At 37.9% G+C, this 14,802-nt stretch overlaps 1 protein-coding gene across 1 annotated transcript in view; it reads right to left on the bottom strand.

The window, feature by feature from the left end:
• Positions 1-11,179, bottom strand: part of daam2 (dishevelled associated activator of morphogenesis 2) — a 120,094-nt gene extending 108,915 nt beyond the window's left edge. The window contains exon 1 of the mRNA XM_067454954.1: positions 11,040-11,179. The gene's annotated coding sequence lies outside the window, so the exon portion shown is untranslated. The remainder of the gene's footprint in view (positions 1-11,039) is intronic.
• Between the last annotated feature and the right edge of the window lie 3,623 nt (positions 11,180-14,802).

The following is a 14,802-nucleotide window of genomic DNA, read 5'->3' as shown; positions in this document are numbered from 1 at the left end:
AAGACTCTTTTGAAGCATCGACATTACATTTTGGTCCAAAAATAACAGAAAATCTGACTTTATTCAGCATTGTCTTCTCTTCCACGTTTGTTTTCAAACCTCAAATAAAGAATCAAGCAGTCGCGAATCAGCAGATTGATTCGTGATTCATATCGCCAATGTCACGGGATTTTAGCAGTTTGCCAGTTTGACACGCGATCCGAATCATGAATCATGACCATTTGATTCTTTATTTGACAAGCACGGAAGAGAAGACAATGCAGAACAAAGTCGTATTTTTTGTTATTTTTGAACCAAAATATATTGTCGACGCTTCAAAAGAGTCTAACTAACCAACTGATGTCACATATGGACTACTTTGATGATGTTTTCATTACCTTCTGGACGTGGACAGCAAGTGGGCATTTACTTACATTCAAAGGACAGAAAGCCCTTGGACTAAATCTAAAACTGTGGTCTGAGGATGAACAGAGGTCTTACAGGTGTGGAACGACATTGGGGTGAGGAGTTAATGAAAGAAATTTAATTTTTGGGTGAACTAACCCTTTAATACAATCATTATTTGAAGCGGCAAGTAAATTTCAAAAAGTGATTTGCTCTATTTTGATTGCTACCGTAGATATCCGTGTTTATATCCGAACTATAAACTTTTAACCCAGTACTTCTAAGATAATATAATGAAACTGTGGTTGAAAAAACATTTTTATACATATAATGTACATGACAACTGCTCTTTCTGGCTCAGTGGCAGTTCCGACGCAGATTTGAATTTTCCAGAGTGATTTTGTCAAAAGTATAATAGAGACAGATGAATCGCAGTCATTTAGGAATGAGACTGTGTGGGTGTTTGAATTGAGATCGCAATCTTTTAATGATTAATCGTGCAGATCTATAAATATTCCATTCCATTGCAAATATCCCAGCAGCTGCCAGCAGCGATGACCCACATAAGTTATATTAAAGCCATCAGTTACAGCGAGTTGAAATGTTTGAGTAAAGCACAGAACGTGATCCCAGATAAATGAGCTTAATTGTTTACTGCCTGTCACTATGTTTATGTTGTTGTGAGCACAAGCTATAACTTTCCCCGTGATGCCCTGTAACTCAACAGCCATATGTAGGTTTGTCAGAGATGTGTTCCTCTAACAGGCTCGCTGTTTTTTACCTAGCTAACATTATTAAGTTATTGTCATTCATATCCTGTCACGAAGACCACTGGATGCACCTTTTTCAGATAATATGTCATTGTGCTCATTGTTTTATTGCATTTTAAAACATAATCAGTGTTTGCAATTAACATTATCCTTATTTAAAGCATTACGGAGCACTCACTGAATGGATTAAACAAGGTCATTGATAAGTTTGATCAATTTGATTTTTACAAGACAATTAATTGATTAATTATTTATTAAGCATTAGCATTTAATGTCAAATAAGCAAAACAGAGACACTTAAAAGTAGCCACTTTAGGTTTCTATAGAGATATTTCTCATTGTCTTTATGACAATTCCTGACTTTTTTTCTTGCATTTTTATTTATATATCCCAGTTCGGACAATATAATTCGCAAATGTAAAGGGAAAAGTGGGAAATAAACTCGCAATTCTGATACAAAAAAAGAAAAGAAAAGATTAACATGCATATCTCACAATTATGTGTATCCTTCTAAGAATTGAGAGATATAAATTCAGATTTGCCAGAGAAAAAAAGGCAGAATTGTGAGATATAAACTCAAAATTACCTTATTTTTTGTCTTTTATTCCATCGCTTCCACAGATGACTACAGCAGAACTATCATTTTCTACATCAAGGTAGGCGCTGCCCACATAAAAACATCATCACAGTTAGCAAATACAAAATATGTCTGTTCCGGTTATAATTATGAGGGGGTCGTCTGGAAATGTCCTACCCATTAGGGTAGTTCCTGACTCCAAAAAGTTTGAAAAACCCCTGACCTATGGGACTACTAAAGCACATTTAAAAATAGCAAGCAGTGGTTTTTTAAAACAGAGGTACATCACAAAGCTCAGTGCTTCGTTACAGCTTTATGGCCCAGTCAAAAACCAAGCCAAGTTGACCCCGAGTCAGATTCATTCATCACATCCTGCCCGGACTCATCATTCAATGGTCGTTACTTGGATCTACAGTTATAAAGGCACTCTATACTTATTACAGATGAAATTAGGAAAGAACATCTCTCTCTCTCTCTCTCTCTCTCTCAATAAACAGTTGTATGCTGCGTTTTGAGGGTCATTTGAATGGTTTCTCCTGAAGGCTCTCTTTCTCCTGAAGGTGAAGTGGAAAGAGGAAATGCCGTGCTGAATTTGCTCCATGTGCTGCCTGAGTGACATCCAAAGGCTTGGAGATAAAGAATGCGTAAGACTTCCTGCTCCAAAGCCCACAGCTCCCAAAACATCTCACCGTTTATATACTGCAGCAAATTACCCTGGCAACCTGGCCTCACACCAGAACAGTGTTTCTGGGGAGAAAAAGAGATGCAAGCCAGAGCCTATCTTAAAGACTCAGTGACACTCTATAAACTAGATTTCTTTTAATTGTTTATATATTTTGCAGATTTCGCAACTCTTCAAAGTTAAATCTCTAGTGAGGGGTGCTAAAAGCGCATTCAGTTTTATCTGAAACAGATGAATGTGAATCTGGCAATGTAGGTTCACGTTGACTCTTGTAGAAATCGCAGCAGTGCATTCCACCTACACTAAACTTTACCCTAAACCTAATTGATAGTGTTAAAAAAAGCAGACGTAAAACACAATTGCTGAAGCGGCTATGTTATTTTAGCTAACTTCTTCAAGTCTTTGAGCTCTATTATCGTGTTTCAGAGGAACGCTTAAAAAAGCCACACACAGGGCCTAAAAACAAACTTTTTGCCACACCTGCCAATGCCAAGTGACTTAAGAAAATATAGTGGTGGCCAAAAATATTTTTTACTGGACATGAATCTGTTGAACATGAAACAAAAACAGGCAGTAAGGACACAAATTTTAGATACCAGTGAAGAGTTACAATTCTCTATTGTGATTTCGATACCTCTGCTAAAACTACCAGCCACAGTAAGTAATAAAATAAGAACGAATAATCAAATTACAAGCAAAAGTACAAATATGTCAAGCAGTGAGTGATTTTTGTATCCTTATTTGATTGGAATATTAGGCTACTGTCACTTTAAGAGTGAATGCACAGATCTAATACGACTGACACACATACATTTACTTTCTCTTACTTTTAGAACTCATAAATATGTTATGTGTTTTAAGATCATAACATTACAGTCTTTATTAATGATTTATTAATCTGTCTCTGTAATCATAATTTGTGTGAAAAGGAATAAAAGTATTTTTTTTCCACTCACTCCCTAACAAACAGAGAGAAGTATTGCCTAGTCTCTAAAACACAAACTAGGAGATAATTTATGTCCATTCCTGCCCCCAGAACATTGTTTAGCTCTACACTTCCTGGATGCAGATAATATATCTCGTCCATGTTTATTCTTCCTGGAAGAGAAGTAAACAGCAGTCAGTGAAGCTCTGGCCCAATAGGCCTCAACCACTGCAAGCTGAAGAGGTCACACAAGGGCTTGTACTCAGTGTTGGGTAAGTTGCTCTAAAAAAGTAATTAAATAACAGTTATTAATTACATATTCAATAATGTAATTAGATTACTGTACAAACTATACTCTTTAAAAAGGTTTTTCATTATTACTAATTACTTTCCAAATCATATATCAACCTCAAGTTAAGCGATTCAAGAATAGACATGAAACGGTCCTTAATTCATTTAAATACATAATATAAAACTACATACAGTATTACAAATGTGAGAAGGATAGATAAAAACATGCATTTTAAAGTTAGACTTAAAATGTTGAGGTTAATCCAACTATTGATAAAACATGGACAAATATAAGAGTAATGAAAATATAAGAGTAATCCTTTACTTTACTTTTTCAAGGGAAAGGTAATTCAATTACAGTAATTAATTACTTAGAAACTAGTTCATAAAGATTCATGCTGCAAACATAATGTTTACAGCATGAATGGTAAGAAAAAGACATCCATGTTAAGACAAAGAACACAGATATCCAGAAGAACTTGTTGGATTTCAGGTTTTGTTCTTTTTTTAAAGGAAGTGTATGTAAGATTGTGGCCAAAATTGGTACTGCAATCACTATCCCCTCCCCCTGACTCGAGGTTGCCAGATTGGCTGCAGGATCAGCAGAACGTTTGTAGATCTGCAGCTGTGGTAACTAGAGCAGATCTGGCAACCCGAAACACTACTGACTTCATGATTGGTCGATAGGTGGAGGGCGGAGCTTCAGGCCAAAACACAACATGTCAACATCAACATCAGTTGAGGGCTGCAACAACAGCTTTATAATGACAATATCCTGGCTGGACTACTGTTGTCAGTGATAGAAGTATTTGATATTAACATGATTTCTTAATGTCTGACATATCAGGGCCATTTTATGATTCATTGAAATCCATTTCTTACACACAGTTCCTTTAATGAATTGGTCATTGCACTGCTTGTTAAAGTAGGATTGTCTGAAAAACCCAGCACAAATGAATGGCTCCAGTTTAGTCGTGTCTTTAATAACATATACATTTATATTAGTTAGTCCAGGTGTTTTTGCTGTGGTATTTTTGTTAAGTCAGTAAAATTACCATGTTAGTGCTCTTTAGGCTGCTGATTTTTGCTTTGCTAAAAGAATAAATACATTTGATTTAAATGTTATTATGTTACCGGAAATCGAGAAGCAGAATCGGAATCAGAATTGCTAAAATTCAAACGATGCCCAACCCTATTGGTCACAAAGTCACTGCAACATCCAAGTTATTAAGAGACGGGTCACGTTAACTCTACTTGTGCCTTTGGATGATGCAGCATACCAACTGGTGCTAGTTTAGGCAGTTGTTTCTTCAGCTTCATACAAAAAGCAATTTGTAGCAAACTCTCAACAGATAAATCAAACTGAAAAAGGTGAGCACAAGAGGTGCCCACATTTTCGTCAGTTCTTCTTCACCACAGTATGCAGTAGAATGATCTTGTAAATAACATCTGCAATGGTTGTGCAAGATGTTAATTAACAACAAGATTTATATTTGCACAGGGTGACAGTCCTCTGTTTTATAGTGAGCGTTTGGCTTTATCAATCCAATCCTTTCAATAGAATAACCATTCTATGTGAAAAGAAAAACAACTAACTAGGTGACAATCATTCACCCTTATCACGAAATACTGGTGATAAAATGGAAAATCCCGAAAACACCGAATCAAAAATGAAAGTGAAGGTGCACCATTAACCAATGCCTTTGTTTGTTTCTTCTGCATTTACCTATTTACACAGTCAATATAAAAGGTTTGGCCATCTACCTCAGCTTATATACTGTGGTACAAGTTGCCACTTGTGCAATGTACAATATAAAATCTGTTCTGAAGTAAGATATAGATCATCCTCATTGTGATGAACCAATACAGTCTTCATTACAAAAAAATTTTTTTTTCAGTCTATGATGTTTTCTGTAAATAAAGCCAGTGACTAAATGGTCAACTTCCTCTTTGTTCCTTAATGACTTTCTGCTTTTTTGGCCACATTGTTGTGTAGTGTGGCAAGAAGCGTATAATATAACAAATCACTGACTGAGCTAAAGGGGTTGTGTTTATAGGACCCGAGACGCTGAATTCTGGAACCCCCTGCAACCCAAAGGAGCTACTGGGAGAAGCTGGACCTCTGGCTTTGCACACTGAGCCCCTGGGAAATCTGGGAGAGGGGTGGTTTCTCTCACGGACAGAGCAGGAATTTTCCCACAACCCCTCTCTGTAAAGGGGGAGGGCTGTCATTGCTATTAAAAAAACAATAACAACAAAATAACTAAACACAGCTGATCCCTGACAAAAAAAAAAAAAAAAAGTACGGTGCTGGAGCCATGATACAGTGATTGAACCATATGTGCCATAATAATAAATGATTTGTATTTAATTTTTTAAATCACTATGAACACAACCCTCATAGTGTAAGACTGCAGAAATATGTTTTTATGGAACACAGTGATGGAGAAACACATTTTTGTCAGAAAATAAATCATAAAAGTGGTTTGTTTTATAAATGTATGGCGGTGGCGAGGGGGGTATTTTACTCCACGGGGTCGAAAGTTCACCAGCGTGGGAGAAAGACACCGAGTACTCATTCATAACAATCATATAAGCAAAGTTTGTAGTATTTTTTACATTTTTTAGACAAACTTTGTTCATTTTGAAAATAATGAAAGATTCTGAATGCTTTTAAAGAGAACCCATAATAATAATAAGTAATATTTTATTACACGGCATGGTATGAAAAATATCATATTTGTTCATTTGAAGATGTCATAAAAAATACCTTTGTCTATACTACATTCAATATGTATGTATCAATTCTCATTTGCTACAGACAGTACATTTATAATATTTAAAAGGAAAAACTAAGTATTAGATCAACTATTTAGACACCACTTTCTGCCCTTCAACTTCAAACAAAACCCCATAAAATCTTCAATATCTCATGTTGAAACATGAAAACAGAAAGCCTTCATGTTTTACTCTCCCTTCTCAGTGGAAACGCTTGTTCACACACCACTGAGCATACAGTACATGCAGTGTGTCGGAACGCTCACTCCTGCCAACTCGTCTCACAGTCCACAGTAACTCGACACCTTTTACAAACTCATTTAGGGCATCTGATCAGATTCAGACATTTTAAACAAAGTATTAGCATGCCATCAAGAGCTATAAAACAAAGAATCGATAAAATCAGTAATAAAGAATAAAATAGGGACAACGAATTTGATTATTGATCAGTCACTCCACTGCTCCATGGAAAACATCTGCCAGTCACATCACTGGATGGATGGATGGATGGATGGATGGATGGATGGGTGGATGTGATTTATTGATGCACTGGATGGATGGATGGGTAGATGGATGTGATTTATTGATGCACTGGATGGATGGATGGATGGATGGATGGATGGATGATGGATGGATGGATGGATGGATGGATGGATGGATGGATGGGTGGATGTGATTTATTGTACACTGGATGGATGTGATTTATTGATGCACTGGATGGATGGATGGGTAGATGGATGGGTGGATGTGATTTATTGATGCACGGCTGGATGGATGGATGGATGGATGGATGGATGGATGGATGGATGGATGGATGGATGGATGGATGGATGGATGAAACTTTGTTCATTTTGAAAAGATTGAAAGATTCTGAATGTTTTTAAGGAGATCCTATAATAATAAGTAATATTTTATTACATGCCATGGTATGAAAAATATAATATTTGTTCTTTCGATGGGTGGGTGTGATTTATTGATGCAGTGGATGGGTGGATGCGATGGATGGATGCAATGGGTGGATGGATGCATGCACTGGATGGAAATAAAACATAAAAGTGGTTTATTTTGTTATCTTATAAATGTATGGCGGTGGTGAGGGGGTCCTTTTACGACACGGGGTCGAAAGTTCACCAGCATGGAAGAAAGACACCCATTGATACTAATACTCGTTCATAGTCACGTTTATAACATTTTAAAAAAGTTTGTAGTTTTTTTTCTTTTCTTTATTAAAGGAGATCCCATTATAATAATAATAAGAAGAAGAAGAAGAAGAAGAAGAAGAAGAAGAAGAAGAAGAAGAAGAAGAAGAAGAAGAAGAAGAAGAAGAAGAAGAAGAAGAAGAAGAAGAAGAAGAAGAAGAAGAAGAAGAAGAAGAAGAAGAAGAAGAAGAAGAAGAAGAAGAAGAAGAAGAAGAAGAAGAAGAAGAAGAAGAAGAAGAAGAAGAACTAAAATAGAATGATTTGGATGATGGATCTAAAATATATCGTCCTAGACATTAGAGTGCTTTATATTGCACTTCAAAAAAAGACGGACGAAGGAATGAAGGAGTCAGGGATGGACGGAAGGACGGACAGCATCTAAAATATATCATCCTAGACATTAGAGTGCTTTATATTGCACTTCAAAAAAAGACGGACGAAGGAATGAAGGAGTCAGGGATGGACGGAAGGACGGACAGCATCTAAAATATATCATCCTAGACATTAGAGTGCTTTATATTGCACTTAAAAAAATGGATGGATGGCATTTAAAATATACCATCCTTGACATTAGAGTAAAAAAAAAAAAAAAAAAGACGGATGGACGGACAGAGAGGGATGGATAGCAAAGGTATGATCACTTAGAAAAGTAGTACTTTGCTTTCTTCAGAAATATTTTATTATAAGTGAAAATCAATTCATACATTACACACGTTCGGCTCCTGAATCATGCATCATCACTGTTTATCTCTTATAAAGCACTCATGAAGTGCATTCAGTGTTATCCCAAATAATGTTCAAAACACCAGACTGACTTACTCTAGTCTTGGTGTCGAGACAGCACTTCTTTATTCTTTATTTCTATTACTAGTGCAAACACTGAAAAGTGGCGTGTTCAGTGTATATAAACACAGCACCAGACGGGGCAGTCAGAGTTACAAACACTAGGACCGCTCGCTTCGCTCATGGCAACCATAACATGTCAAGAACGGCCACCGCTAACACACAAGAACAGGAACAACTGTGTGTGTGAAGCAGGCAGGCGACCAGTGGCGAGGAGACAAAGGCATCCAGTGTGTTTCTAACACAGACGCTTGGATGCTATTAATAAATGCTTCCAGATTTTCCTGCAGTCAACTCTCTTTGGCTAACACACACCAGCTGGGCACAGGGGGTTGTAACTACAGCTGTGATTGGCAGAGAGGGCTGTAGAGATACTGTATATTGTGCTGAGTTGCTAATTATTGACAGACCTCAGAGGAACAGTGTCAACAACGTCCACAGAGCCACTACACTTCACTAAACTAGCAGAACGACTGAAAGAAGGATTAAGAAACAAGAACAAATGTAACTTACACATTACTGAACCAGTTAGTGCCTTAGGCAGGGCTCTAGACTGCGACCACATTTTGTTAGAGGTTAAATGTATTACATATAGTGCTAAGGAATCAGATGTATGGCCACATGTGAAAAGAAAAATCATATGAATCATAATTTGATTCATAATTGACACCTGACACATGAATCAGACTTAAAATGGGCAGCTTAGGCTTTGACCAGTAAGGAAACACCTAGCAACCACTCAAAACAAAACCCAATGGCCTACAAACCACCAAGAACTGGGCAGGTTGTCAGACCAACTCCAACATCATGGCAAGCACAGGCAAGCTCCATTCATTTGCTTTTAAGAATTTATAAAAAGAAATCTGGTCTTTTTTAAAGGAATTTAGCAGATCCTCAAGTGCCAAAAGCCATTGAAGAAAGATACCCCATATTCCTTGCAGAAGTGCATGTTTACTTTCTATTAGTTTTGGCGAGTTGGTGCTAATGTCAATCAACATCTGGAGACGCACTGCATGTTTCCAGAAGCTGCCGCCCCATACGGAAGCAGCCAGCAGAACACCTACGTTCTCACTTTACTTGTATCCCATCCAACATCAACACCAGAGTTTGAGCAGCTGACATCCGTGACTTCCATCGCGCTCACTGGGAAAACGTATACATGTGTGCACAATGCCCATATGCATGGACGGGATTTAACCACCCTGGGACTTTTTCCTCCAAAAAAAAACTTTACTTGGAGAATACAGCCGCTGATGGACAACTCACACAAAGACAATTCTGAACAATTTTGGTGTATAGAGGTGATTCTATAACTGCATATGCAGTAAATCTGTTGTCCAAAATGATTTTTTTTTTTAAATAATTACTCATTGCTATGGATCACAAGATTTTACAGGCCATAACAATATAATATGTTCTGTATATTTGTCTTATGTACTGTAGCTGAAAATAATTTTTTTGCTGTCCAAATTAATTTTCCATCATGTATTGTATAATCAAAATATTTTATTTTACTTTTAGTATTGTAATATTTCATTTATAAAAGGCCTATGTGGTAATTTTCCAAATTCTACAACATTAAATTGTTTAAAAATAACTTTTACATAAAATATGTGTCCATAAATCTTGCATCAATTCTGTTACCATATCATACTTTGCCATTAAACTGGTGAAATTATCTCCCACAATTATGTAAGATACAGGAAGTGATGTAACTTTCCCTCACTGATAAGATCTGAAGCACTGTTCTGGGGCAAAATTAGTTGGCATAGGTATTGTGTAATAATTATATGGACTAAATCATAAGTGACACATCAAAGTCTCTAAACACAACAATTTGCATGACATTTAAAATCTGCCCATTAGTATACTTTTCTTCTTTTTTACAAACTAGAAAGCTAATTGACTTTATTCATCGGTTGCCAACATATGGACAGAATTATGGTAACAAACAAAAGGATATTACATGAGTATTGTGCATAAACTAGTCATATATTGTGTATTTGGTCAGATAAAATAAAAAGAGACAGTGTGACAAGACAATTTGAAGAACGTTAAAACATACACAGAGAAAATGTGTGCATGTTTTTAGTATGTTTTATCATTTTTCCCAATGTGGAAGAGGGAGACAGCGCCCTCTACTCGCCAGGAAAAATACAGCCACGGACTACTACTTACAACACCGGCAATTGGATTTTTGATTGAAATCTAACTGTAAAACATAGTGTTTGTAATCACATTTCGGATACACACATTTAGAAGTGAAAAAACAACGCTCTTATTCACAAAAACAATCAATCACTGACTGTCATGAACGCCGATGTCATCTGAAATTCTACTAAACGCTGCAGGGATTTGCAATGGGAAAAACAGATATCAGCCTATATTAGGCTACAACACACAGAAAAAGGGAAATTCTGATGTGCATTTTGTGCATTTTATTTAAGGTTCATATCTAAAGAAGTAAACAGGATAGGTCCAAATTTAACCGAGATGCTGTGAAATATGTAATGTCTGCAATGTTAGCAGAGCAATCATCATAAGAGAGCATCACACGGCTGACACAAATCAGCAGGGCTTGTTTACTTACCGTATATCTTCATATTTGATAGAAAGGCGCTGTCGGATTGTAATCCGTTTGTGTTGATGCCGTGAATGTAGCGTTGTGACTTCAGAAGCGGCAGTGAGTGAAGGAAGAGCGTCTCACCATCAGTCCAAGCTGCACACGCCTACCTAAAGTCTCTCTTAAAGACACAGTCCCATCAGCAATCCTGTCTGTCGTGCCTACTAGCAAATCAACTGGCATACTAGAAACACCAAGTGTGCAATAAAGCGACAACTGACTTGATGTAAATCCAATTGTTATATCCTCCTGAGGCTCAGAAAAGTTTTTATTAATTGAGTTTTTTTTCTTCCATATGTTATGCTATGTCCTCTATAATGGACACCATGCAGGGGCGCAATGCAATGCCAGACAAGACACAAGTGATTTTTGGTAGTTTCAGCCCAATGAAGTTCTCACATCCAGTGCCAGGTTGTTTAAAAAGCATGGGCTTGCCTTGCACCCATCGGTTCGCGGCTCATGGATTTAGTGGTCTGAAAACGAGGTGTTGAACACAGCTCGTTTTCAGACCATAGACTGTAAAATAAAATAAAAAAATTATGTCACCCATATGTTTCAAAAAACAAAAGTTTTAAGAAAGTTTTAAAGCCTTAAAGTTGGCCTTTGTCGTCTTGGCAACGAACTTCTCTAAGGACTTCCCCTTGGGGAATCCCCGCCGCCATTTTGAAGTGCCTTCCACTTCGTGAAGTGGACAAGGGAAGTTTATATGGACAGACCCTTGCTCCCTCGATTTTGACCGAGGGAGCGACTCTACTTCATATGTACACTTCAGGCAGCTTCGTGCAACACGATTGTGACGTCACCACATATCGCATTTAATTTACCCCACCACAAACAACTCTATGATATTTTTAAAAACATTTAAAACAGCACAAACACTTCCATATACATGTAGAATGCTGCATTAAACAATTTTGTAAAGGAAAAAAATAAATCAATAAATCAACTTCATAGTGGATTCCAAGTGATCAAGGGCTTAGAGCGTTCCAGTTCAGTCCATTGCAAAGTGTCCGCCAGTAGTGGGCACTCATGCAATGTAAGCAATGACGCACATCCGAGTGAACAAGACGGAGGGAAGTTCGCGAGTGAAGGGCATGATAAAAACGAACTGGAACGCAGCACTGGATAAAAGAAAATAGGCAAAAAGGCGGGACAAGGGTGGAGTTTAGGTGACATGATGACTAACAGACAGCAGACAAATGGCAATCCACCTGTCACTCAAAGTGGCCACGCCCTTAATTATGCAGAACTTTGTGGGTGGCTAAGTGGCTCATGTAGGTTGTCTACAAACCGGAAGGTTGGTGGTTCAATCCCCGGTTTCCCGATCAAGTGTCGCAATAAAGTGGAATACATGGACTCCTGTCCATGTCCAATAAAACCTGTCCACCTGTCCAATAAAACAATACACGGACACCTGTCTATTAGCAAGACTCCTAACCCCAGCTGTTCCTGATGAGCTGGATGATGCCTTGCATGGTTGACACCACAGTTGGTGTGTAAATTGGTGAATGTGGGGCAATATGTAAAGCGCTGGTGTCCTCTAAAGTGTACGTATGACATGTATGAAATCAATCCCCTGTTTTGTAACAGAAAGTCATATTTTGATTAGAAACCTGAGATGTTGATTTATGACAAACAATTTAAAAATCTGTCAGATTGAAATGGCATAAACATTATGATAAACATTTGTTATTTGAGCATTCAGACTCAAAACTGTGACATGTATGCTCTCAGAGAAATTCATAAAATATAATATTCACTGCAGTGGACAAAGGTCTATTCCTGAGGTCTTGTCCCAGGAGTTGAGCTAACTTAATGTTTTTGTCTTTTGAAAGACTATAATAGCTGATAGTGAGATACATGATACTCTGCTAGTTAAAATGTATTATTATGCACTAGAACTTACAGTTTTTCTCGAACCTACAGGCCTCAGGTAGCCTGACGTGGTCATACTCAATTCTAGTCAGAATATGAGTCTGAAACTGCTCCATTGGGCTGTGATTATGGGGCGTGTTTCAACCGAACCAGAAAAGACATCAACTGGATAGACCTACAACCAATCAGAGCAACGAAGCAACGTCAACAGAGCTCAACTGCACTGCGTTGCCAAGTCCGCGTTTTTTTCCCGAGGATTGTTTTCTATGTCCGCGGGTTGAAGTGACTATATATATATATATAATGTGATATATAGACCCATGAGATTTTTAGCAGGCAACCTTGCCAAAATAACACACATTTTACCCCCCAAACACCTTATCTTTTCCGAGAAGCTATTGTTTAGGGATAGCAGTTGGCGGGTTTTGTTGTAAAAACTTGGCAACCCTGTCTGCATGCGCGCTGGAATAAACAATCTTTGCCGGTGTTGTAAAAAAATAAAATAATTTAATGATACACTGAGTACTTACCCAACATAATCATCATCTTTGAGAGAAATTGTGAAGGTGAATGCAGATACAAACAAGCTCTCCGTTTAGGATTCGAGTAAATATAATCCAAGCCCCTTTGATGACGTGATGATGACGTTACTGTTGATCATCTGTCCGTCATCATCTAAAGCCCGCCCTGATGATTTCATTGGTCAGAACAGTTTCTGTTCGGAGATAATTACTCCTCTTTTGAGCGAGGCCAGACCGAACTGCCCGACCTTAACATTTTGTGGGCGGGGCTAAGTTCGGCTGGCATCCAGGCTAGGCCTCAGGCGGAAACATGCTTAAAATTGCCACTTTTTCTGAAATAGAAAATAAAGTGTGTATTTTTAAAATAATTAAACACTGCATTGTCAAAGATGATATTGAGGCACAACTGCACAGCCCTGACCCTAGTATACAAACAATATATTAAAGTCACCATGAAATCAAATTGGAAGTTTCTTGGCTTTTAGTGTGAATATGTTAGACTTATTGTTATCTATAAGTCTATAACGTTACTCCAAAAAATTTTTGCATTTAGCAGATCATTTGATCGAGTCGGTCCAGAGATGAGAGCTCAGAGCGGATTATGTGATCGAGTCGCGCAGACCAGAAAGTCTAATAGACCCATTTGAAAATCTGCACAGAATGATGTGTTTTAAAGCAATACTGAGGAGATTAGAAGGATAAACAGATTAGGAGGAAACTATGGCTTTAAGTACCTCAATGGCTGGAAGAGCTGTTATATAAACTAAACGCTATTGGCTTTTTTAAAAATTGGGGGGAACTGTTCGATATGTCCCGTCCTGTCTTCCTGTTTCAGTGGAAATTATGTCAAAACATTAAATAATGCTTTGCATTTTAAAGCACTAAAGTGGGCCTTTTATTTTTTTTAGTCATTGTTGAAATCCTATAGAATCGCCCCTGCTTTTCAGCTCTCTGTCCATCTCTCTAGATTCCTCCAACACTCTTGATAGAGAGAGAGAGAGAGAGAGAGAGAGAGAGAGAGAGAGAGAGAGAGAGAGAGAGAGAGAGAGAGAGAGAGAGAGAGAGAGAGAGAGAGAGAGAGAGAGAGTTGGCATTGTCTGTGGGCCTGCTAACCAACGCTCTCTATTTTTACTCTGCATTTAGGGTGTTTAGCAGCATGCTGTGGGCTGCAGAGGCAGACCCGCTGCTCCCCAGTGCCAGAGGCTGTGCTGGATGTCCCAGCCTACCCAGGACAGCTAAATCTGAACTCGCTGAGGTTAGAATAGCAGCTGGGTGAAATAGTCGAGCTCCCTCCAAAATCCCACAGAAGTAGGAATAACTCAGGGCGTATCATC

The sequence above is a fragment of the Pseudorasbora parva genome, chromosome 10, assembly GCF_024679245.1.
Source record: "Pseudorasbora parva isolate DD20220531a chromosome 10, ASM2467924v1, whole genome shotgun sequence".
NCBI classification, from domain to species: domain Eukaryota; kingdom Metazoa; phylum Chordata; class Actinopteri; order Cypriniformes; family Gobionidae; genus Pseudorasbora; species Pseudorasbora parva.
The sequence above is the reverse complement of the archived record's forward strand: the minus strand, read 5'-3'. Positions and strand labels throughout refer to the sequence as shown.